At 41.0% G+C, this 26,695-nt stretch overlaps 1 protein-coding gene across 3 annotated transcripts in view; it reads left to right on the top strand.

The window, feature by feature from the left end:
- Positions 1-4,252: 4,252 nt before the first annotated feature.
- The window catches only part of Ddr (discoidin domain-containing receptor 2), a 529,507-nt gene continuing 507,064 nt past the window's right edge, over positions 4,253-26,695 (top strand). For all 3 annotated transcript variants that reach the window (XM_076523238.1, XM_076523242.1, XM_033472527.2), the window contains exons 1-2: positions 4,253-4,448; positions 4,880-5,273. The gene's annotated coding sequence lies outside the window, so the exon portion shown is untranslated. The remainder of the gene's footprint in view (positions 4,449-4,879; positions 5,274-26,695) is intronic.

Genomic DNA, 26,695 nt, shown 5'->3' with positions numbered 1-26,695 from the left:
ATTATTATTATATTATTATATTATATTATTATATTTTATATATATATATATATATATATATATATATTATTATATTAATATTATATAATATAATAATAATATAATATAATATTTTATTATTATTATATAATATAATAATAATATAATATAATATTATTATTATTATTATTATTATATAATATAATAATAATATAATATAATATTATTATTATTATTATTATTATATAATATAATAATAATATAATATAATATTATTATTATTATTATTATATATATAATATAGTCAAATTCAGCAACATCAGAAACATACAAGTTTAGATTTTTATTATAAAAATCGTATAAAGTTAGAAATTGTGGTTAACTTTTTGAGAAACGGTACCGCTGGGCGTCATTTGTTCTCCGGTGCGCAAAACGTGCGCAAAAGAAGTCGGAAAGTAGGTAATCGAGTGCCATTGTTGTCGTCGTGCTACTCACGACTGCAATTGGTCGTGAGTTTTCGCCACTTTCGCTTTTGCAGACTCTATTTCAAGCGCGATAGCGCGCACCGAAGTAAGACAATCATTAATCTTAATTTCCCGGCGAATCGAATGCTCGAACCTTTGTGCGCTGCTATAATCTGAACGAGCGCGAAGATTTCGTCGGAATGGCTGCAAGGTCACAGAAACTTCGCAGCGATGTTCAGGCGACGACGAGCTTTTACAAGCTCGGGGAAAAAACTTCAAATTTCAATGGTTCGATCGCTAAAACTATGGATATTGCTCGGTGTCTGAAAACTGACTGCAAATTGGGAATGTGAAGTGGAATACAATTGTATACTATGTCCTGCAACCGGAAGCCACATAACGAAATGTTTGCACAAGAAATATTGCCTTTGAGATCTGAAATTTCAAGAAATTTGAAATGATTGAATATTGCCTTTGAGAGAATATTGCCAGATCTTTATTTCATTTATGTTGAACTTCACGGGGCGATAAAACTGCAGTTGCATCCCTTAACCCTAGAAAGATAACCATATGACAACGTACGTAAAAGATAACCATACGCTTCAGAGGCGCATGCTTTTCTAAGGCGTCAATTTTATACTAACAATGGATATTTATTTAAGTTAATCTAGTCATTTTAAAGGTTTGGCATTATTGTAAAAATAAAATGCATTTATATTATATTTGTTTATATTTTAAGTAATTTTAAACTTAAATCACTAGACCTCTATGAAAAATTAACAAAAATCAACAGTCTTCGCAGGCGCCTCTGCGACGTAGGTCATCTTTCTCGGGTTAAGGACGAAATTCAAAAAAAATTTAATTCCACGTTTTTAACGCATTTTGTTTCATGTCCCGTAACTGCGTAAGAAGACCGAACGAGATTTCTTGATTTGAATGCAGATTCTTGGAAACGACACGTATCATTATAATTCACCTCAGGTGCTGCGGAAATGTGGGATGCGGTCAGAGTAATAGTAAATCGAAAATATAGAACGAAGTTTTTCTCTGCCATGTCAGATGTGTTATTCACACAATCTGGTTATTGACTTGTCGGCATATAGAAAGCTGAGAATAATGTCGGAGAACCATGTAAATATGTAAATGGCACGTGTATATGTACGTTCTACATTACTGTTCAGCAGACTTTACCCAGCAGACATTTTTTTCTTTCCACTACACAATTCATTATTAATAGTACATTTGGAGCATGAAATTTTGCTTGTGTTATTTTTATTAGGTGCACTCACTTTTTAGTTTATAATTAAGACAATCAAATTAAAACGATTATTTCAATTGGCCAGGACTATTTTTGCGTGGAAACGTTATTTGCATCAGAATGTTTTAACGTGAAAACTACATTTCGCATGGAATCGTTGCGATGATGAAAATTGGAGGATAGTAAATTTAAAGTATCATGTCACTGGTACACCTAATTACTTGAACGCCAGAGATGAAATATCAAAAGGTAAATATAAACTCCTCGGTATTTTAATAACTCAAACATTTCAGTATTAATGTCATCGAGGACATTCTAAATTTAATTCGACGAGCTTTAATTGCATTTAAATTGTAGATGGATAGGATAGAGGTGCTATTTTCTACGAGAAACACGAATGACAAGAAATAATCTATCGTGTAACATAAAATGAACACAATGTATTTTGTATGTATTATTATGTATGTACTATATATGTATAATATCATAATATATTATGATTATGATATAATATGTCTATGTTATATTATATATGTTATGTTATATGTTACATTTATATTAGTTATGTTATATTATATATAATATGTATTATGATATAATTTCATAATATATTATGATGTAGTAAAAAGAAAAGAATTATTCTCAAGATAAAATGTTAATTAAACTGTTCTGTGAATAAACATTTGTCACAGTGAGAACTCTATCAACCCTATAGTTTCTGCAGATCCTAATAAAATTCCGCCACACCGTAGAGAGTAAATTAGAGCTGAAAACAATTTTCCGATTCGGTATTCTAATTTTATAATCTAACCATATGAAACACAATAGAAGTTCTCTTATCTAAAATAGTGAGACACGAATGTTTCGATAATGGAACTAATTACAGTATTTAACTAAATAGTAAATACTGATTTCTATATAAAATCATATTGTATATGAATCATCCAACGTGGGGCCATCTACGTGCATACAAAAAATTACCATAATCATTGGTTAGAATAACAGAGGTTGGACCATGCAATATTCAAATGATTATCCACGCAGCACATCTATCCTCGTTTCACTTTCTCAGTGATTAAGCAATTAAGAGTCAGGTTGGATTGTTTCGCATTAGCGGACGATACAGTAAATTCTCTCTAATTTTTCTTCAGCTTGTAAACAAAAAATAGGCTATTTGGAAGTAGGAGATACGATTATTCGTGCGGGTTATATATTTGTAATTTTGAATATAATTGTTGACACTCGGCGACTATAAAAATGAGCCGCGAGACTCGAATAATCGTATCTCCTGCTTCCAAACAGCCTATTTTTTTGTTAATAGCCTATTATTTGGAAGTAGGAGATACGATTATTCGTGCGGATTTTATATTTGTAATTTTTAATATAATTATTGACACTCGGCGACTATAAAAATGAGCCGCGAGGCTCGAATAATCGTATCTCCTACTTCCAAATATAGCCTATTTTTTGTTAATAGCCTATTATTTGGAAGTAGGAGATACGATTATTCGTGCGGGTTTTATATTTGTAATTTTGAATATAATTATTGACACTCGGCGACTGTAAAAATGAGCCGCGAGGCTCGAGTAATCCTATCTCCTGCTTCCAAATAGCCTATTTTTTGTTAATAGCCTATTATTTGGAAGTAGGGGAGGTACGATTATTCGTGCGGGTTTTATATTTGTAATTTTGAATATAATTATTGACACTCGGCGACTATAAAAATGAGCCGCGAGGCTCGAGTAATCGTATCTCCTGCTTCCAAATAGCTTATTTTTTGTTAATAGCCTATTATTTGGAAGTAGGAGATACGATTATTCGTGCGGGTTTTATATTTGTAATTTTGAATATAATTATTGACACTCGGCGACTATAAAAATAAGCCGCGAAGCTCGAATAATCGTATCTCCTACTTCCAAATAGCCTATTTTTTGTTAATAGCCTATTATTTGGAAGTAGGAGATACGATTATTCGATCCTCGCGGCTCATTTTCATAGTCGCCGTTTGTCAACAATTACAAAAACGAGGCGCAAGGCACGAATAATCTCCCTCTTCCCAAATTGTCCATTTTTGTTCACAAGATAAAGGAAAATTAGGGAGACTTTACTGTATTATCTTGAGTAATGTCGGCCCGTGACGTCTTATTTCACTTTTCGGTTGGGACAGTGTCACATTCACGAAGGGCCGCGATATATCACGAATCACGACAGAAACGTATTAGGGAAACGTCGCGTACCCGAAACAATATGAATCCATCCATCTTAGGAATCCGGCTCGGCGATAAATGGCCGCGGAGACGGAGGAAAAAAAAAGGGGGGGTGAGGGATCACGGCGGGGGTGATTTCGATGTCTTATCGCGAAAAAGAGGAAACGGACAGGGGGGAAAAGAAAGGGTGAATGGGCGAGCATGTGGTCAATTCTTGGGTGTCGGGTAGTTGCGCAGGGGACAGCCCCGATTGGTCCGTTGCCGCCGGTCGGCTGACGCGGCTGACGCGGCTTGTGGCTTTCGGCTCGACGGGCTTGCCTCGACTCGCTCAGTCGCACTCGAACCGCGCATCGGTGAAGGTCTTGTGTCGCCCTCTCGCGGCGGTCTTCTCCTACGGTATACGCGTGTGTGCGTACCTAGCGAACAGTTGTCACGCGAGTCTCCACGTTGTTTCCTCGCGACGATCATTCTTTGGCAACGATGTTGTCGCGCGCACGTTGACTGGGACAGGCGATCGTTCAGGCGCTTCCGCGGTTTTCGGTAACTGGATTACTAACCGCGTATCTTCGAACCCTCGATCGCCTCTACTTATAACGAACAACAACGGTTTCGAACTATTGTCTCTTAACGGTGATCCCTTTAAACGTTTTCCGAGCGGTCCGCACGATAGGCCGGATATCGGGGCTCGCGCGCAGCTAATCTTCGGCGACCGTGCGCGGCTGTCAACAACTTTGAAATCTAAACTGTCAATGGGACCTACCTCGAACGTGAACTCCATCTTGAAAGCGTCGGATTCGATCCCCTTTGAAAGACGATTATCTGGCACGTGAAGCTCGCGATTCCGTTTGCCAGCGGCGCTCCTTTCTCTCGGGTTCTTTTTTTTTGCCGGTCTCTTTCTCCCGTTCCGCCCGGCTCCCGGCAGTCGTTTAAAAGGATATTGGACGCCATTGAACGTTTGGTTCTGTTCCCAGTCGACGCGGAGGACACAGTGAATAGTCGTGCGCGCGTGTTTGCCGTGCGGACGTGTGCAGGTCGGGACGCGATCGTTCCCCGGCGAAGAGCATGGGTAGTGCGGGAGATAGATCGTCTTCGGTGTAATCTGGCGTTGACGTGACCTAGCCTAACGTAACTTTTGTTTGGGACATCGTTGAGCCCGCGCCTACCTCCTCCCACCACTCCCGTCCGCCGGCCGTTTTCGCTCTAACCGTTCTCGCGTTTGGTGCTTTCTCCTCCCACTTTTCTCGCTTTCTCTCTTCACTTCTCTTCTCTTCTCTTCTATTCTGTCGCTCTTTCGCGTGTGTGCCCACTTTTCTGGAGTGTGTGCGACCGGCCCCCACAGCGAGAGCAACTTCACGCGTTTATCCGGTAAGTGATACACTATATTTATCTATCGATACGGCGTCCTGTCGCGCCGATTTATGAGTCGGTGACGTGCAAGCGCGCCTCCGTACTATTTCGAATGCTCGTGATATTTATCGGAAGTGGAATGTATTAACCGGAGTGCACGCGGTTTTATCGTTTTATTGTTACGGTTTCGTTCGCGCGCCATGGATACACTTTCCCTGCGATCGTTTCAGTTGAGACGCGGGGCGCGAGGATTATTATACGGTTCGGTCGTAATTAGACGCCATTTTGGTAAGTCCGTTGTTTCTGTGTTTTTCGTAGGTACTGTGAAATTGTTTGTGATTTTTCTGGAGTAATATTTTTAGGTTTGGCAAATACGCGTATGCGAACGGCATGACGGTATTTTCGTTGTTGTTGTATTATTTCGCAAGATTTCAGGTATTTCACTGCGGCATTCGTGAATTCTGAAAGCATTTCTGATGCAAGTTTGGTAAAAAGGATTTGGTATATTTGGTATATTTACGATTATTTAGTCGTGTTTATATACGTTGCTCTTGCGGCAGTTTCTAATCGAACCGAATCGCCGAATTTATGTTCCGGTTATACTGTGTCTGGATGCGAGGGCGCGAAATTGAATTTCTGTACCCATTGTAATATCTTATTCCCGAAAATTGTTGATCCGAATGAAATATAGAAAAGACGTTCGTTCTCGTCGCAATATTTCCCCGGCCTCTAATACCGATGTCGGCCTGCGATCGCATAAATAATTTTTGCCATTACCATATTGGAAAACGTTCTTTCAATACCGTAATATACGTCTGGGGATTATAACTCATCCCCGCTCGTGTTCCAATTTTTCTTCTGATATTTTCATACTTTACAGCCAACTAATTCTTCGCTTCTTATTAGTTTATAAATTCACAATTTCAAGTGAGAGATTCATGATCGAAATTTTGTGGAGTGTAGAACAAATTCGAGATCTTTGCAATTGGAACTTTCAATTATTTTGAGAAGAAACAGGGACTCGCGATAGTTTTCAATTCTTTCAATGTTTTGCGAATCTTGAAATCGAATTCTAAAGATATAATGTTTTGTTTAAATGATTTTCATAAATTTTGACTTCGTAATTTTATTAAGAAAATGTAGAGTACATTTTTTCAAATATGGCTTCGTTTAAGAAAATATAGATTTTAATAATTCGATGCATTGAGTACGAATCGACCGGCGCGTTTGATCATGATCTACCATTTCCACTGCTGCTTGCCATACTATCAACTAGCCTAGCGGATCTAGGAACTGATTTTTCTCGAAAACAGAGTCTTGAATACAAAGATGTTATCCTTTTCTTTCGAACTATTTTCTTATGCAGAATCACCCTCTATATGTTCGAACCATCAATTATCTGATCGAGAATTCCAAATACAAAGAATATAGTTCAAATAATTCAATTTTAGCTTCTATTTTATTAGCTCTTATATTAACTCCGTTGTTGCTAACATTATTTTCAAGTGTATACACTTTTATACCCTAATAATGCCATCAAAAATTGCCGAATGTAAAATACCCTAAATGGAAAATATAAAAAGTAAAAGTAAAATACGCTAAAGTAAAATAAATAGTAATAAATAAATACGCTAAAGTAAAAAAAATAGTAATAAAATAGTAATAATAAAAGTAAAACACGCCAAAGTGGAAAATCTAACAAAACTATTTATCCTCTTCATAAAGTAGACAAAAAAGAATACAGAAAATCTCTAGAATTCCCCGAAACAGTGTAAGAACTATTTCACGGAAATTTACAATTTCCCGCCGACGAGAAATGTCCCGTTCAAATAAACACCATCAAAAGCTTCTATTTTCGATCGAGCGGCGGTGTTCATAAATCAAGCGTCTTGAGGGTCTGTGTCGGTCGCCAAAGGGGGATTAAAAGGCCTGTTAAAATATCCAGCGAAGGACATCCAGCGTTTACGAATTTTTCATTTCGCCGGAGAAATTCATAACCCGACTTCCGGCGGGGGTGGCCACGGTTCTCGTTAAGCCAATCGGCACCCCTCGCTTTCCCGGGGCAATCCGGCGCAAAGAGTCGAGTCACCGCAGAAATAATATTCGCTTTGGCGGGTCCGAGAGCTTTGCCAAACCGCGGGGTAGCTGCAGCGGCGCTAGCCCCGATGGCGCACGGTGCTGAAAATAGGTGGACACACGGCGTGTTGCATCTTTCCGCGGGCCCGTTTCGAGCGGCTGTTCCAGTATCTCGAATTGTGGCAAGCACGAAAAAGGGAGGGGGCGGGGGGGAAGGAGATGCCGGCGGGCGCTAATTGGTTAATGTCGGTCATTACGGGTTGCCGCGATGCGGCACACGGCTAAAGAGAATTAAAAATAGCTAGTGCCCGCGCTATAGCAAAAAAGCTGGCCGGGCCGGGCCGGGCCGAGGAGGGTCACAAGCCCGGATTCTTTTATTAACCTTTGCTCCGAGCTCCAGCGGCGTTAATTGAGAATGCGTGGGCGGCGAGGATCAGCGAACTGAAATTCGCTTTAGCCTCTTGATGTTCATGTAAACAGGCTCTCGCGAAGTTAGACGCGCGAATCCCGCTTTGCTTCCCACTGTTTGGATTCAGCGTCGTCGTACGGCTGCCTTCCGCTTGCTCGTCAAATTCCTCCCGTCCCCGGCGCGGCTTAATGCTCTTGTATATGGAAATCAGTGGAATATCGATAAGGATTTCGTTTCTTTCTTTTCCCCACCTCTCGGTCTACCTCTCTTTTCTCTTTCGCCCTCTTTCTCTTGGCCTTCGCACACGCCCGTTGGTTCCCGCTCGGTCGGCCGCGCGTACACTTTGCCGGCCGCACCTGTCGGCCACGCGGAATCGTTCGACTTCCTCATTGACCGAGCGACGACTGCGCCGAAAGTTGCGAAAGCACTTGCCGGCGAACTTCGTTATCGCGAGCGTGTCTCGCGACCTCGTGGCACGTGATTGGGCGATTAGAGCCACTTCGCGCACAGTTCGAACGATCGACGAGGCTTTTCTTAGCGGGCCGGGAACGCCCGGCTTGCGAGAACATCGTTGTCCTCGCAGTTTCGAAACGGTCTGACCCAATTGTCATTTAAAGCGGAATATTCGCCGGCAATTATGCCGTTTCCATTATTGCACGTTTGACTCCGCGACTGACACCGATGCATTGTTTAATTTCATTCCGCGATTTAATCCGCGCCGCGTTGCTTTAATTAAATCACACGTTTTATTGCTGCCCGCGAGAACACCGCCGTTAAATAACGCCCGGCGGTCTGCGCCGCACGTTTTGAATTTATAAGCGTATCGTTATAAATGATTGTTTCGTCGGCTTTCAGATGATTAGCGGATCGTTCCGGGAGATTCATAATTAATCTCCGTGTGATTTAGAAGCCGTTTCATGAACCTTGCCGCGAACGTTTCTCTTAATTTGCCATCGCGAAAGAAATGTCCCAGGATTTTTATCTCGTTTGCGCATAATTATTCGTGGTAATAAATCTGCGCGTTTCTAGGTCTTTTGATTAAACAGTACATTATTCTGTTTCAATCCAATAAGTGGAATATCCGTCTACCGTGGTGTACACGTTGTTATCTTTTCAGGCGTTTGTTATTCATATAAAATTTGTACAAATATTACGTTACCTCTCGTAATTCCTTGGCGCACATGGTGAACCAGTAACATCGGCAGGATATTATATTATAATACTGTAAAAGCATCACTATTAGTGGATAACGATGTTATATCAGACTGCTTTCCATTAAGATTTTTCGAATGTAGAAAATACTCAGTATGACTGAGAGAGCGTGAAAAGATATCTGCTAGTGTAGACGAAAATAAAAATTTGCCTAAATGGTGTACCTAAAAAATTTATAATTGCAGGATATGCAAGTTTAGCAAATATGATTACAAGATAACAAATGGACATAAAGTAGAAACTCTCTTATCTGACGGTTTATTTTGGTAATATCAAAACGTGCTATTACCGAAAAATTTCATTCAAGTTCTCTAGTAAGCGACAATGCATCTAAATCAGGGGTGTCAAACTCAAAAGCTAACTTGGGCCAAATAAACAATGCTTAACTTTAAGTGGGCCGCAAAAAAAATCAATGTTCATAGAAACAAATATTTTTATTTTGACTAGTACATTGTAATAAACATATATAAAGTTCAATTATTGTTTACGTCCTGATACTTGACATCTCTTCTCTGATACTATCATTCCTATTTCGGGAGAAATATTTCTTTTTCGCAAAAACGTTCATCTCGGGCCGCGAGTTTGACACCCCTGATCTAATTGATACAATGGCTAGATAATGGTTTGTTTGGATATCAGAATATTGCAAAAATATATAAATGTTCGAACAATATAAATATTCGAAATATATAAATGTTGCAAATATATATAAATGTTCTCTACTGTACTTAAGAGAATCTTTTTGAAAACCGATCGTTCTTATTCTACCTACGTGTATATATTAACATTTATTATACAATCAAATGAACAGTATCCCTTTGTTACCATAATAAGCATTCGATTCTTGTGCGCGGAAACTATGAGAAATTCAAAGGTTCCAGATAATCTGGCGAAAGCACTCGTCGGCTGAGGTGTAAGTTCGCATAGTCACGTGAGGTCGAGTGACTTACACACTCGTCCGTCCTACACGGGAATACACTTACGTGCCGCAGCATTCATTTTCTGCTATCGTGAGTTGTACCTCCACGCCGAGCTGGATTGAAAAATCCTAGATAAAAATGTTACATGATATTTTCCACGTTCTCAGACCTCTTTGTATTACTCGGACACTCGGGATTCTCAATGTTCCAGCGAAATCGCTGGGACACCATTAAAACCGTGTAAACGATAAAGCTTTACACCAAACTTCTATCTTTAATGTTATCTTTTGTCGCAGAAACCAAATTAATTTAACATAATGATCACCGAATAGATTAATTTATGGTGTCTATTGCCAGTCTAGTTGGTTTATAAAATATTGATTTTCCAGCGAAATCGCTAGGACGCCATTAAAACCGAGTAAACGATAAAGCTTTACACCAAACTTCTATCTTTAATAATATCATTTGTCGCAGAAACCAAATTAATTTAACATAATGACCACTGAATAAATTAATTTATGGTGTCTATCGCCAGTCTAGTTGGTTTATAAAATATTGATTTTCCAGCGAAATCGCCAGGACGCCATTAAAACCGAGTAAACGATAAAGCTTTACACCAAACTTCTATCTTTAATGATATCTTTTGTCGCAGAAACCAAATTAATTTAACATAATGACCACTGAATAGATTAATTTATGGTGTCTATCGCCAGTCTAGTTGGTTCATAAAATATTGATTTATTATTTTTTTGTTTATCGTTTGACGTTTTGTTTTGGAAGAATTAAAGTTCGGACATTCGTCGAAGCGTTCACGGTCGAATAGGACCGGGAAATGTATCTATCGATTGCATTATCGCGCTATTGCGGTCACTCTCAATGGATATTGACGGTGGTATAATATTATTTGCTCCCTATTGATCTCACTTTTGTCTGCCGCGTCAATTGCGTCAAATTGTTGCGGAAAACAAATGTCGTGTCGCTGTCGATGTTTATAAAGTATTAATACCAGTAATCCTGTTTACTCGTAAGTTTCTCCGTTTAATATAAAATCCATTTTACCGCAAGCCATCCCGTCGGAATATTCGCGCGTCCCGAATATTTTCTTTCCGATCCAGATCGTTCGCTTTAAACTTTCAGGAAGTCTTTACTTTCATTGTTTCCCGAGCCACAAATAATGAGCCCCATTAATCCTTCGCTCTTGTTAGTTTCAGAAGAATACGGAAGAGTTTGGTTTATCATTACTCGTACAATTTTCCGTAGGCAAACTTTGATATTCCAAGATTGCTCACTCCGATTCAATTATGTTGAGCAATTTAAAACTTGCACTCTCGAGACTACTAACTTCGGACTTATGAAGTTAAATGTGTCGAACGAGGTTATAGCAGTAATACAAAACATTGAAGCAGCACACACACACACACAATTCGAAGATAGATTATTAGTCGTTCAGCTGAATTCACTCAAATGTTATTTCAGTTTTTTAAAATACCGCCAAAGTGGTACCACCGGCATACAACAGATAGTTTTTGCATGGCGCCAGCGTGGTGCCACCGGATGGCATGGTGTTAATATACGATTATACAGAAACTATTGCATTTACAACAACGATTCTGCTGTGAAAATGTTGCCTACTCGTCTAAGATTACTGAATTACAGCTATTTTGTTATACGTCTTGAAATGTCCAAGTTATTAACGCTATGCCGTCCGCAGATCTTAGATATGATTCTTTCGTTTGACGCCGGCATAATAGCTTGGAAATTTTAGATTTTAAACAAAATGTCGAAGATGGCTGTAATATAAATTCCTAAAATTAAGATAAGTCATCCAAGAATTTTCGTACTTAATTCTTAGTTAAATAAGCACAATGCTATAGTTAGCTTGCTGCCTTTTAACACCCAAGAAATACAGTTCAAATGTTATTTCAGTTTTTTCAAATGCCACCAAAATGGTACCACCGGCATACAACAGATAGTTTTTGCATGGTGTTAATAACATACGTAAAAGTATCGTTTCCGTGAAAATGTCGAGCAAAACAACGTTCCGTTTACCACGCATTTTCGACTCGGGAGCAGATAAAACATTCACGTAGCTAGAATTTCTCTTCGCGCGGAAAGACGTCCAATATTTGCATAAAGGGATTGCGAGCAAGATCATTTACGTTTTTGGGGTTTTCGCGCGATATGTGCAAGCCCGTTTCGTTCTACGACGCCACGAGAATGCAAACGCACGCGGAACCTACAATTTTCGCACGTAATTGGTTCCACGCGAAATGAGACGATTTTCATTGTATTGTCCGCCGCTTCGTACGTTGTTGCGTTTGTGCCGCGGACATGGCCGCTGTTAACAACGATCTTGTTTTCCACATAAACTTTCTACTTTACGGCCGCGTTACAGCGCCGAGGAATTATCGACTCGTCCAGCTCCGCGCGTTGCAAATTTCTATATAGCGCAGCCGTAAATTACAACATTATCTCGCTTTGTATTTCACACATTAACGGCAATTGTTGTACTCGACATTCAATATTATGTTACAACACCTAACAGAGTGATGAAATTTGTATTCGACCACGATGTTTGCGAAGAAGTGATTTAGTTGATGTCCAAATGATTGAAGTTTTTTGTGATACGAAAGCTTGTTTGAAACATTATTTCTCGTAAGATGAAAAAAGATTATGCGTATCTGCGTGAATCAATTCTACGCACAGAATTTTCACGTAAAATTGATAATTCTTTAACCTGATAACCGGGGAATTAACTTTTCTTAAGTTAATATAATAAAAAACGTCTCTTTTTTTAAAATAATTTTAATAAGTTGTACAACATAATATATAAATTCATCGTTCACTTATCGATTATTTAATTCGACAGAATATTTTATGACATACTTAGAAAATATTTCCAATGTACAAGGAATTAATTAAACGAATTGAAATAATTATTTCGCGGTTGTTGAATACACATATAACATAACACATACAATATAAATACACTCTTATTGTACTACATATAAAAAACGTTATAGCGATGTTTGAAATTAAACCGTGCGAAATGTTATCACATGGTCCTGCTAGGTTTCAAAAAATTTCCTTAACGAAAAAGGTAATCGTGTCCATGGAAGTCGTCTTTCCGACATGACGAAATATTTCGTACAGGTCCGGTCGACAGGTCAACATTTGGCGCATTTGTGGTTAATGCATAAAGTTTGTAGTTTCGACAGGTTTAATCTATAAACGCGAAATGTTCGCGCATCGATGACGATCTCTCATTTAATATAAACGTTCGTCGGCGGGGGAACGAAGAGTCGCATAATTCGCGCTGGGTTATCCGCAGAAAGATGATTTCCATGTCGGACCGTTTCCCCCTCGGCTCGGATACCATTTCCTACGCGATAGGAATGTGTCCCGGGCGCGATTCGATGAGCTTTAATTACACGCTCGCGTCCGTAGAACGAAAAGACTTCTCGGTGGAGCCGCCATTAACGCGCACACCGACGCGCCCGTGGAAGACGAGTGCATTTATGGACGGTCACACGGGATATGCAGTCGTGGCAACGAATGCACGTTTCAGCCGCGGGAGCACTTAAAATTTCCATTTGCTCGTTGCACGCAGTCGTTCGTATTGGCGTGTGAATGCTTACGTCTGAAGGTCTGCACGAGAGTGTACAATCTGCCAATGGGAACGTGGAAAACGGGTTCGCGTGAAAATGTTTTGAAGCATAATGCTGCCACTTGACCGAAATACGGAGAGCCCCGGCTGGAGGAGGAGACGGCAGGAGTGTCCTCAAAGGTAGCGATATCAGCTTGTGGGGCTCCTCTCGCATTTACGCAACGGAACGCCCGCCGCCAACGTGCCAGACTATAAAGCGCGGATAAAAGCGTAATTTTTTAAACGCGGCCGCGGGATACACGCCGCATTAGGAATGCCCTGTGCGAGACGGCCGCGCGTCTTTGTGGACGGGAAACCGTTTAGTCCATTATACACCGTGAAACTGCGGCGGGATCGTTTCTTACGATCATAAAGAGAAACGCGATCGCGGGCGAAGTTCGTCGTTAAGGGAACACCAACTTGCTTCTTTCGAGTTCGTAAATTTCCCGTGGACATTTCTGCCGGGGAGCTCCGAGGAACTTGGTAATCACGCGCTCGGTACACCTCCGGGGCGCAACGAACAATCGAACGAGTGGCCATTTCAGGATCGATGGAAACTTGGAGCGTTTCAGCCACTGCGTTAACTTCCACTTGCACGGTGCCTCGATAGTTGTTAGGATCGATTCTTGTTACGATGGGAGCCGGCTCGAGAGGGTGAAAGAGTTCAGTTACTTTGTAGCGGTAATACATCAACCGCTCTCTCTTTCTCTTTCTCTCTCTCGACCGATATGTCGTGCATAGAATGGCCACTCGAAAGAAATATGCTCTCGATTAACCGTGGAATCGTTAGTCTTTTCCTATGCAGAGTTTCTTCGCAATCGGTGTCGCGCCACCAGAAGTAATGGTTCCGGCTAAAAGATGTAAATGAAAAACGTGCAACTAAATTTCGAGTTAAGTTGAATCGAATTGAATCATTTCCAACGTGGATTTATTCGTATCTGGTACGACTCTGCTGTTTGCATTAACATTTCCTTTAGCGAATATACTGGAATTGTTTAATCCATATACGGCAGGTATTTTTACGACTTAGTGTGTCCCTTGTGTGTCGAACTGACGCTATCGTAAAAAATCAATATATAATAAGAGGCTATAGATAATAATGTAATTATTATATAATATATAACAATTTGTTTTACTAAATATTTTATTGAAAATAAACAAAAGCATATTTTTACTATGCTCTCTTCACATTTTTCACACAGAATGAAACGACGTGCCGGACAAACTGCTTTTTTACACACGTATGGGCATATATGACAACGAACCCGTTTCATTCCGTCATTGTTACTCGTCATTGAATTATTCGCTCTCTTCTTATCGCTTCCACTTGTTCAAAATTCTCTCGAATTATTAATTTCGATCTCCTCATAGCTTCTAGGAATTTTTCGACAAAAAAAGAAATGATATCTTCGCCTGCTCATGAAATTCATATGTGTCAAATTGATACACGAAACCCTTTTCGAGATAAACGTCGTCACGTCTTTACGTGACGCGCTCAAGATGTTCCGAGCATATTTAGGAGGAGTAGCCATCGCGATCTGAATGTTACGTGCTGGTTAATTCCGAGCCCTGGTCCAAAGCATTGTTTTACGCAGCAATTTCCAAGTGGGACACAGATGACTCAAACGACCCGCCATATAAGTAGCAGAATTCTCTTCGAAGTATTAACCTTTTGAGCTCTGAATACTCCTGGCCGAAACGGTTCGTAGGGACGGAGCGCGGCTATCGCTGACCATCGCTGGGGGCGGAATACTTTTTTGCCACACCGAAGTGACTATTCAAGGCGCAAACAGTAATCAATTATAGCGATTCTTTTGCAGAAGGTTAAATAATTAATCTTCCGATTCAATGTCCGATGATAGTGATTCACTATATTCTATTTCACTGTCGTCCCTTGTGAAATATTCCTCGAGATTTGACATTTTGTAGGGTGTCACGAATAAAAAAGAAATAATCGAACAAGTTATATTCCGCACTATCGTTGTTGACGCGAGCGAGACCGTGAGGTTCTTACATTCGCAAGACGATACTGCTGACCGAGTCGTTTCGAGTGCTTCGAGTCGCGAAAAGGTGACAGTGCAGGTAATTATTTTGAAATCTAATTGGTTAGAGGGTGGGACATAAAATGAGATTTCCGTTTCGGAAATTCCCGCGGATTTTTATGACCCTAATATTGCCCAACCGCTACCTAAGGAAGGCAAATTACTAACGAGTGCCCCTGTATTAATTTTACACGAAAATAACTGCATATCGATTGAAAAAATCGACAAACGCATGTATGCGCCCTTAGTCCAGGCCGATGACTTCGAGAAAACACATAAATGCGGCCTTAGGCTACACGGACGACTTTCGCCAAACGCATATATGCGTCCATAGAGCTCTAAGGGTTAAATTCATCGAGAGACGAAACAGTTACCAGTAATGCTACAAATCTGCCTAAACATCCGTAGCCACATTCGTAAATTGATTCGAGGAAACGTCGCGTCGCTGGCGCCGTCGACCCGTTGCGACGGATTCACTGTGAAATCAGTTCCGAAATAGTATTTCGCCAATAGAAAAATTCCGGTGATAAAATGCGAGGCGTCGAGCAGCTCGCAAGAGAAGGAAATGCATTACGCATGCAAGGTCCGTGGTTCGTTGCACTCAGACGTTCCCGAGGCAGGTACGGTTTGCCCGGCCGCGCTTTCCGCCAATATCGACGAGGATTCCGGCAGGCGTTATTGAAAATTCGTATGGGAGACGGGCGCGGAGGTGGAGCAACGATGTTGCAACAGCTCGTGTGTTTAACCCCCGAGCAAGGACGCGCATATTTTAGCTGTACCCTTTAGGTATTCCTACAATAGCGCCGTCGGCCATGTGGCGTGCATGGCCTGGAAGCTCAGCAAAACTGTAACCAACCAGCAACACCGCCAATACCTTCGTCGTTCCTTCCTGGGAGAGTATGAGTTGGAAATAGTCTGCGAAAGAGAGCGAGCGAGCAAGACAGAGGGAGGACAAGGAGATAGAAAGAGATAGATAGATAGATAGAGAGAGAGAGAGAGAGAGAGAGAGAGAGAGAACAGGGAGAGGACCACTGTCGCCGTAGAAATTGAGAGCGCTTCCAGAAGATCCTGGGAGACGAGTTTAGAGGGAACCTCTACCATGGAATTTCTGCGTGAATTCCAAGGCACACGACATACCGGCGTGGTATTCGGTCGGCCCCGGGTAGTTCCCGTTTTTACATGGGCACGCGGATGCGTATTTGCTTCCGCGTCCACGAAAACCGTGGCCGACGTCGCTAAATAACGCGACGAATATGCGTATCAGAACGCAATTACGCCGCGCGCAGAATGCAATTATTGGAATTCGATTAATGATCCGCGCGAACGATCCGATGCGCCGCGTCACATTTGTACCCATTCGCGCAAGAAGCAAGAAGCTAACGATAATTATACGTTGATCGGGGACAGCGTGAAGCGTCACCAAACGCTGCCAAACGGCCGTCGGTCGCTTTTGCGGCTGCGTGACAGCCAGATCGAACCGACAAAAGTTTTCTAGAGTATTTCGACAGCGGCGGCGCAACGCTGTGCCGCCCGCGTTAACGCCTTGGCACGTCGCACCTGTTTCAGAAATTGATGCTTCCCTGAGACAAGAGTCCCCCGAGAGACAAGACGTGGGAAGATCTCCTAAATAAGGGATCGAGCTCAGCCGCGGCAACTTGGAAATTGCGGCCGTGCCGCGGTCGGAGCGATCCCTCACGTGCGATCGCGATCACCCTTCGAATAAACACGTTTCCCTTTTGTCTCTACTTCGCCTTTGCGTTGTCTGCCTGTTAATTCGCCTATACTCGCAAACACGGAAGCCCGGTACCTGTTGAAATTAGATAATCCTTCTTTGAGATATAGACGCGCGCACCCCGCCGCGCTTGCTTTAGCGAATTCGGCGGCTGATTGTGGCGCTCAATCGAATTACTTTCCTAGTTCGACGGATTCAAGTGCCGCAGAAATTTGTAAACAGCGGCGATGCTAACGAAGAAAATTAATCAAATACGGCTTGTGAGCAAAAATGAACGATTTGGGAAGGGTGGATACGATTACTCGAGCCTCGCGGCTCGTTTTCATAGTCGCCGATTGTCAACAACTATGAAAACGAGGCGCGAGGCTCCATTAATCGTATCTTCTCAAATTGTTCAGTTTTGTTTACAAGCCGAGGGATAATTGGGTTACAATTACAATTTACTGTAATACAGGGGTGTCAAACTCGCGGCCCGAAATGAACATTTTTGCGAGAGATGTCAAGTATCAGGACGTAAACAATAATTTAACTTTATATATGTTTATTACAATGTACTAGTCAAAATAAAAATATTTGTTTCTATGAACATTGATTTTTTTTGCGGCCCACCTAAAGTTAAGCATTGTTTATTTGGCCCAAGGTAGCTTTTGAGTTTGACACCCCTGCTGTAATATATATAATTATAATATATATTATAATATATTATATTATATATTATATTATAATATATAATTATATATATATAGTATATTAACTATATATATAATTTCGGTTTAAAAAGGAGAAATCTTTCCTCATTTTTTTTCAGGAGGAGGAGAATGCATTACGCACTCCGCCCTAAGATGTAGGTTAGGCAGGTGTATGAAACTTCCTGGCTAAAGAGTGCAGGTCTAGGTGTACCTACTAAAGCCCTCCTCTGCCTTCAGCCCTTAGCTCTATCCACCGCGGTGTCCCATCTCGGGATTTCTGCACGGAGACGCATTCCAACCTTAGACGCATTGGCCTTAAGGCTTTCTTGTAAAAATTCGCGAAAGGTGTTTTGTCACTTTCGGTGTATCCGATCGTAAGCTTTTAAGTACGAAAACAATCCAGTTTAAGTCAATAGATTTCTCTTTCCGGATTATTTTCAAAACGTTCGCGTTTCTCAATTTTCAATAGACCCATTTCGAGCTTGGAGAATTTTGGCGAGCTCGATGCGAACGTTGCTAGTCTCTTGATCTTGGGCGTGCCGGATCCGAGTTCCTCGATCCTAATTCGGCCCACTTGAGTCTCTTGTGTCTAGATTGGTAGAATTCAACCGGTCTCTTAGTTCGGACAATTAAGTCTCTTGACTTGCAATTGGCTCGATATCAGATTCCATGTCTGTGACTGCATCTATCGGTTTCTCCCTGCCGTGAATTTGCATGCCTATAGATAGTCTCGGCTAACAGGGTTTGGAAAAGCCGTCCTTAATAGGCGATTATTAATACTCGGGTTAAATTAGTATAAGAGTATTAATTGATGCGTTCTAAGAACCTCATTCTACGTTTCACTTCTCCAGCTATCGGGTAGCAACAATTGTGCCACCGCACAGTGGTCGGATTATATTTATACGCAACATATTGTGGCAAAAAATTAATTCGTCAACTATTACATTCGAAGGAACTGCTTTTTTCTATAGAAAGGCAATGTTTTGAAGTTTCGAAATCTATAATAATTAACTCTTTTAAACAATTCGTTGACCAGATGCAGCATTTCGAGGACATTGTCATGAAATTAAAAGTGAAAATAATTATTTTAATTATTCATTATGGGACATCGGAATGTAAATCGATGCTGTATTTTCATGCTCGTAGACAGCTATGTTTGCCGATTGTTAATGCCGATTGTCAACAACTATAAAAACGAGCCACAAAGCTCGAATAATCGTACCTTATCTTTCCCAATTGTTCATTTTCGTTTACAAGTTAGAGAACAATCGGGGAGAATTTACTGTACTTGCTGTCTCGAATTCGACTAATCGACGGTTTCGAGGTTACTGCGCGCAGCTCTCACCTTTCGTCGCTTTGGGCGCTGGCGGACACCCTCCCCCGGCCCTGGGGTGCCTATCACACACCCGAATTGTCACGAACAGAGTGGCGTGATCTCGAAAATTGCCGAATCTTTTCCGGCACGCACACACACGCGCATCGTGTTCCTAACACAATGTAAACCCTAAAAAGAAGCTTAGACAATCGAGCCGTTTATTTTGAAAGTGGCATAAGTCACTTTTTTTTCTTTTTTTTTTTAAATGAAAAGATACCGTTCAATTGTAATTAGTTACCATTAGCTCGATTTTTTTGAAAAAATGACTTATGCCACTTTCAAAATAAACGGCTCAATTGTGGAAAGCAACACGCAAAGTTACAACTGAAACTTTCGACGATTTTAAACACGTTTCCGACGATCTGATAACAAAATGATTCCACCAGAAGTTCATCGGTATTTATTTTCCTACAAATTATAACATAAAAAATTTCAAAATATATTTTCCTTTATAAATAATTGAGGTCATTTCGATTTTGTAGATATTAATATACATATTTTATATCATAACGTTATAGTTGACGTCGAGTCGAATTCGACGACCTACTATACTATAACCTTAAGCCTCGCAGCAACGCTGAAATAATGCAAGTCGCAGGAAGTGAATTTCCAGGCCACCGTGCGCCGGTGTCAAACACGTCAAATAAAACCGAGCTTTTCAGTATTCGCTCGCATGTCCTTCACCCGTGCCTACATTTTACAGCCCATTCCGCGCAACTAATCAAAGTCAAGGCTAACAAAATCTTTGCAACGCGAAGCATAATCTTGCAGTCGCAAATTTCCCCGAGCGTGCGCTATTGCACAGTTATCGAGCATCCATCACGATTACCACGCGAGCCATGCATGTCCTTGTTGGGTTTCCGCACGATATGATGGCCAACGAAAAATTACGCGGCCTCGGCACGGCCGGAAGGTTTATCGCGTTTTAACGTCGCCCCGGCCGGGCCAATATTAAAGCGCGATATAAACGGTCGGTCGTGCTCAATTCGGTGCAGAGGCGAAATGAGAATAAAAAAAATGCGCGCCGGACACCGGGCGAGCTTTCGGCTGCGACAAAAGTGTATGCTGCTCTGTCGTTGCGTTTTATTTTACAGGACGGACATGCCCTATCAGCGTGGAAACTGGAGCACGCCGCAGCGTTCGCGAGTCGCGCTTGATATTTTTGTGTCTTTGCGGCGCGATACCCTGTCGTGTTTTCTTCGTCCCCGCTCTATCCTCATCTCGCTGTTCCTCCCCATCTTTCTATTCTCTCACCCCCCCATTTTTTTCTTCTCGATTGTACTCAGAGACAGGCGCAAATACTTTATGCGAACTGATATTGCGCGGACGCGCGCTGCACACCGGCGCAAATGATAGCGTGAAAACGTTTCGGCGAGATTTCTGCTCTTCTCTTTCGCACGGCTGACTGCCGCGCGCGAATAGAAAGCTCGCTTGGAACACATTATCTAGGATTGCGCGTTGTGATATCGATACCGGCGTTGCGCGAGGATTTTCAGAAATTACAGCGGAAGCGGATTCGCGTACACGTGCGAACGATCGTCGAGACGATAACTAAGATTCCACGGGAAACCACCGGCACACCACCGGTCTGTAAAGGATTCTTCTCCGCGCGTACGCGTTACACGATAGTATCAAAAAAGTCGGATGGAACGACGTTCATTGGATAAATGGACTCGATAAAGTCGTAGGCGTAATATGCCGCGAGTGACTGACATTTTAATATAATTAGAAGCTACGCGTAGCCCTCGCGCCAGATACCGTCTGATTAGCTTTTCATGAACGTCTGGCGCGTTTCGGAAGCTATTGTGATGTACGCTGCTTAAACTCTGTGTATATGAAACGTTTATGATAATGCCTTTGAATGTCAGTCGCCCGCCGCGGCTTCTGGACTGTACGCGCACCTACAGGTCTACTATGGGGGGAATATGGTGATCCAGTTTAAAATTGAATAATCAATACTTTTGTCTCGGCTAGACTGTTTGCACAGTCTGCTGTGTAATAAGAAATGCATTTGCTCGTATAAACAACGGTGTCAAGCGATCAATACCTCGGTAGAAGATAAGGGAATGCACATGATCAATATCGTCGGGCATAGTCGCGCGTGCAGTGGTTCTCTTAATTAGCGTCTCTCATTCAAGATGACAATTTTTACTGGAACGATTTTCAGCGAAACTTTAGCGAAGATTCTTATGAAGATGTTTGACGCTATTTTATTCTATTATTTCTGTCTTTCTTTTTGTTTTTTAATGAAAGGTTTTACGTCGCATCAACTGCATGATTTTTAGCGACCAGAACGCATATCATTACAGCAGGGGTGTGAAACTCGCGGCCCGAGATGAACATTTTTGCGGCCCAGTCATGAAATTAAAAGCGAAACTAATTATTTTAATTATTCATTATAGGACATCAGAATGTAAATCGATGCTTTATTTTCATGCTCGTAGACTATGAAGCTATGTTTCAGTTATTTGATTGTGACATATATATTTGTTAATCCATTTATAAACAATGCAAAGTTAATAACAATGTATTAGGCTCGTCCTATTCTGTCCGCCTCTAGATCGATTATGAGCAACGTAAGAGGTGTTAAACCTAAGCGATAAGGAAAGGGTGGATCAGACACTACGAATTAATCCGCGGTCAATTTGGTGTAACAGAAAACCGGGCAAATTGCCCTTACGTTTATTTTAACGAACGAGAAATACAGTATTCTATCTATACTAAGTCGCGCTAAGACGCGATTCTTTGAGCCTCGCTGCTCGTTTTTATAGAAACTCGGGCCAATCGGCAAAAAAAGGCAACGGCCAGCATGCCGGTATACATTAATGTGAATACATAGTAATGCTAGAATAAAAACGATAACTTAACTTTTTTATTTTTTATTTTTTGCCACGATTCGAAGGCAATTCGGGGGCCACATGCCACGATTCGAAGGCAATTCGGAGGCCACATGCCACGATTCGAAGGCAATTCGGAGGCCACATGCCACGATTCGAAGGCAATTCGGAGGCCACATGCCACGATTCGAAGGCAATTCGGAGGCCACATGCAATGATTCGAAGGCAATTTGGAGGCTACATGCCACGATTCGAAGGCAATTCGGAGGCCACATGCCACGATTCGAAGGCAATTCGGAGGCCACATGCCACGATTCGAAGGCAATTCGGAGGCCACATGCAATGATTCGAAGGCAATTTGGAGACTACATGCCACGGCTATTAACTACAATTACGACTACTAACTACCACGTAGAGATACGATTATTCAAGCTTTGTGGCTCGTTTTTATAATTGTTGATAATCAGGAATTATAAAAACGAGGGTCGAGCAAGGCTCGAACAATCGTATCTCCTCTTCCGAAATTGTCCATTTTGTGCGTAATCTGAACGCGATTTAGGGAGAATTTACTGTACAGCATAGACCAGGGGTGTCAAACTCGCGGCCTGCGGGTCGCATGCGGCCCGAGATGAACATTTTTGCGGCCCAGTCAATATATCCGACGCAAAGTAAAAATAAAATAGAAATGTGAATTAGAAATGTTGAAAGTAGTCTCGGCCAATCAAATTTCTCCCGAAATAGGAAAGATAGTATCAGAGAAGAGATGTCAAGTATCAGGACGTAAACAATAATTTAATTTTATATATGTTTATTACAATGTACTAGTCAAAATAAAAATATTTGTTTCTATGAACATTGATTTCTCTTTTTCCGGCATTGTTTATTTGGCCCAAGTTAGCTTTTGAGTTTGACACCCCTGCATTACAGTATCACTTTCAGGATCTCGGTTCTTTTTTCAAATAAATTCGAATAGGTCGTGTTTTCTTTTTATCCTTGTCAAGGCTTTTTCTTTCACTGCGATGCCAATCGTGTATTTTTCACGTAGCACATTATGTATTGAGCATGATAAAATAAGATTGATGTTGGATCCTTTCTCGTCAGAAACGTGTTCATTTAGTTATTGTTCGTTGACATTATTATAGAATATTATAGAATATTTATAGAAAAAATTTATAGAAAATATATAAAATATAGGAATTTATAGAAAAAGAAATATTTATAGAAAATTGTGCAATATTCGATTTTCAATTTCGAGGCTTCCTCCTTGTTCACCGTGAACCGGTGGGAAATTTGATATCTGATATTTTTGCTCGATCTACTTCGTTCTTCGACTTCGTGGAAATCGGTGGATGTCATTTGAATGCGTCCCGTTGCGAGACATTTATTGCTGCACGGTATATCGATACCTGATGAAAGCTATACAGATGTATCTGCGATTGTGTTCGTGTCAATGCAACCGACGATCCCGTTGCGAATAAAAGATACAATATCTTCCACGGTTGGAAGAAGTTGGTTTCGAAGAAAAGTTTCCGTTCACGGCGTTTCTATTTCTTAATAATATCGAGCATCGGTTAGTGCAGTTCTTTTAGAGCATCAGAAGGTATTAAAGTGTTCCTCGCGGGCTGCTGTACATACGCGATAAAGTTGCTATTTTATTTGGTTCCGGCGGGAGGGAAGAGAGGCGGGCAATCTCGCCTGGGATCTATATCGGGCAGCACGTGTGTCGGCGATGGCTCGGGAAAGGATGTCCCGGCGAATTTGTCGCGTTTTCTTTTCGCGAAGCGACTAAAGAGGGAGGCAACGGAGAGCTCATTCGAGGGAAATTTTCGCGTGTCCCGCTTTCACAAGGGAATCACGAGATACCGTCGAGGATATTCACGAAGTACGGCCACGTACCGGTCGTTAAATTAAGCCGAACAGTCCGGTTCTGCAAACAAATTGAGCCACCCGAAAGCAGAGTCGATTGCCTCTTTGTTGCGCCTGGTTTTCGGAGTTTCTCAATAATAGAGAAATCGAAGCGGAACACCAGCTCGGAGCGACTCGCTTCTGTCATTCCATTGTGCGCTGCATTTTTCGGCCACTTGTCGATCTTCATAATGCTCGAATTTTTCCTCGGAAGACAGCCCCGTAAGCGGGTGCTCGTACAATTCTAGGCGGACGTTCAATCTCACATTTCGGACCGTCACTTAAGCTCGTGACGTTTTTTGCCTCTGGAAATACTTCTAATTCGATTTAGTAGCAGAACACGCCGATATAGAAGAATATCACTGTTGCCTCTAAATTAAGAGCAGATCGTTGATTTTTATCTAAAATTCTGAATGTTATAAACAGATGAAAATAGATGTGATGTCTATTTTTAAATTTACTTCTTATTAAATTAATATAAATTTACTTCTTATTAAATTAATATAAATCTAATTCTTATTAATTCTTATTAAAAATCAGTGTTTTTCATCAAGTCAATTTCAAGCACAGTAAGCACACAAAGATATCTACAATTGAGAAACAAACCATTCGAATTGTACCCTCGTGTTTTGTACGGTGTCTATGAAAAATCCATTTTCTCCGGCAAACTTTGTACCGCGAACGTATTTTCTTGCGGAGTCCTCGATAAACAATTGTTACCTACTCCTCGCCGCCGTGTTCGCCGAGGAGAAAAGAAAGATTTCTGTTGCTATCAGGATGGTTTATAGCGATGGGCTTTACAATCCCGTGAAATTGACATTTTCCACGGAAACGGGGAATTGGGAGTTATGTGCAGAAGCACGGCCGGTCATTCGTTTGATTATGGATTTACACATTGCAATAAGCAATTTCTCTTAATAAAGACGCCGGAACGTAAAGTTTATATAGACGCTTTCTTCGGAAGAGTTATGGTTAAGCAACTGGGACGCCGCCCGGAGAGGCAGCGGCCGCGGGTCAACGAAGTAAATTTACGCCGATGAGAAAATTCCAGGTGTATCGGATTGGCCGGTGAGACGGAATGAAATTTTCGTATGGTCGTCGCTAGAGTAAAATCGAATTCACGGTTCCGTTGGTTCAGGTCTGCCCGTTCAAATTACAATGAATCAACCTGATATACAGAACGTCAGAAAATTTTTCCGTCTCGAGCGCGGGTGTATTGAATCGAAATAATATGTGGACTCGCGGAAATAGGAAATCTATGATGTATCACGGGACACGCGACGTTTTAATTTACGATTCGAGCTATTTTGTGAACACGTTTGTTGAACATCTGTATAGTACAATCCGGCAACTGTCGCAATCCCTTCGAAATGTGTGTAAGTTGTTGTAATTATTAAACCGACATTTTCTTATTAAATTGCAACAAACAGGAACAAGATAGAAATTCTATTCTTTAATACTTTTATCAAGATATTAATAACACATTGATAATCCTAGATTCTCTTAATCTCTCTACTGGTTCAAATTTTACGAAGCTACTTTTATCATAAATGCGTGAAATCCGCTGTTTCGTAATTATGTCCTGTATGTTCGACTTTGTTCATATTTCGTTTAACCGTTCGAGTCCCAGGGATTATTCAGAAAACACGGTCGAAAAGTGGCGAACAGCGTAATAGCGCTTGTCTTAATTGGTTGCGAAGAGAACCAAGCGGCGCGATAGCGCTCGTCAAGATTGACAAACGAAACAAAAAGAAGAAAAATGAAAAAAAGAAGCTATGCGATGTACGTGCGTCACTAAAGTTTGATCGCGACACAAGCGATCGCGCTGCTTGAGACTCAAACGGTTAAATACAACACTTTTATAAAATGTATAATTTAGTAAAAAATATCCAAATTTATGTCTCTCTCAACCAGTTAAGTGTTTTTAACGAGGATGAAAAAATGGCAACATTTTGTGTTAAGACGAGTGTACTCGTCGAAAACAGCTAACTAATTAAATATAGTCAGCAAGTTTTGTATGGAAATAATATCGACAGGCTACTTGTCGTTAATTGCTTAAATACTTCGATCTATAATCGTTTCTTCGTAGCAATTTTATTTACGGAGTATTACAAAATAATATATTGCAATAAGCATCTTTTGGGCACAGCGCAGTCATCAATGTTAAGTGTTTCACTAATCACCCTCTTGGTAAGAATTATTGGACATTTTAACAAATGGCTTTTTAGATTCTAATGGCGAATCGAAAGATTCAGTATTCTCTATACATATACATACATATAGTCGTATCACTAGGGCCTAGCGACGTGATTAGCGAGAGAGTAGTGGATTGGAATCTGTGATCGTTTCAATGGCTAGCAGCCAGCTTCTCGTTGCCCATCATTAGCGGCCATGTCTACTATCACCTAACCAGCCCAATATCGCAGAAATAATGATGGAACTATAAAGTGTACGAAAATAACAATTAATGCTGGTTATTGTGCGGAGTGACCAATTCCTGTGTGTTTGATCATGCCAAGGTTATGTCAAGGTCATATTTATCAATAACTTTATATTTATCAAATAAGACGTAATACATGTTTTTATTAGAAAATATA

This window comes from Megalopta genalis, chromosome 1, assembly GCF_051020955.1.
Source record: "Megalopta genalis isolate 19385.01 chromosome 1, iyMegGena1_principal, whole genome shotgun sequence".
Taxonomy (NCBI): Eukaryota; Metazoa; Arthropoda; class Insecta; order Hymenoptera; family Halictidae; genus Megalopta; species Megalopta genalis.
This window is presented reverse-complemented; position numbering and strand designations above follow the sequence as displayed.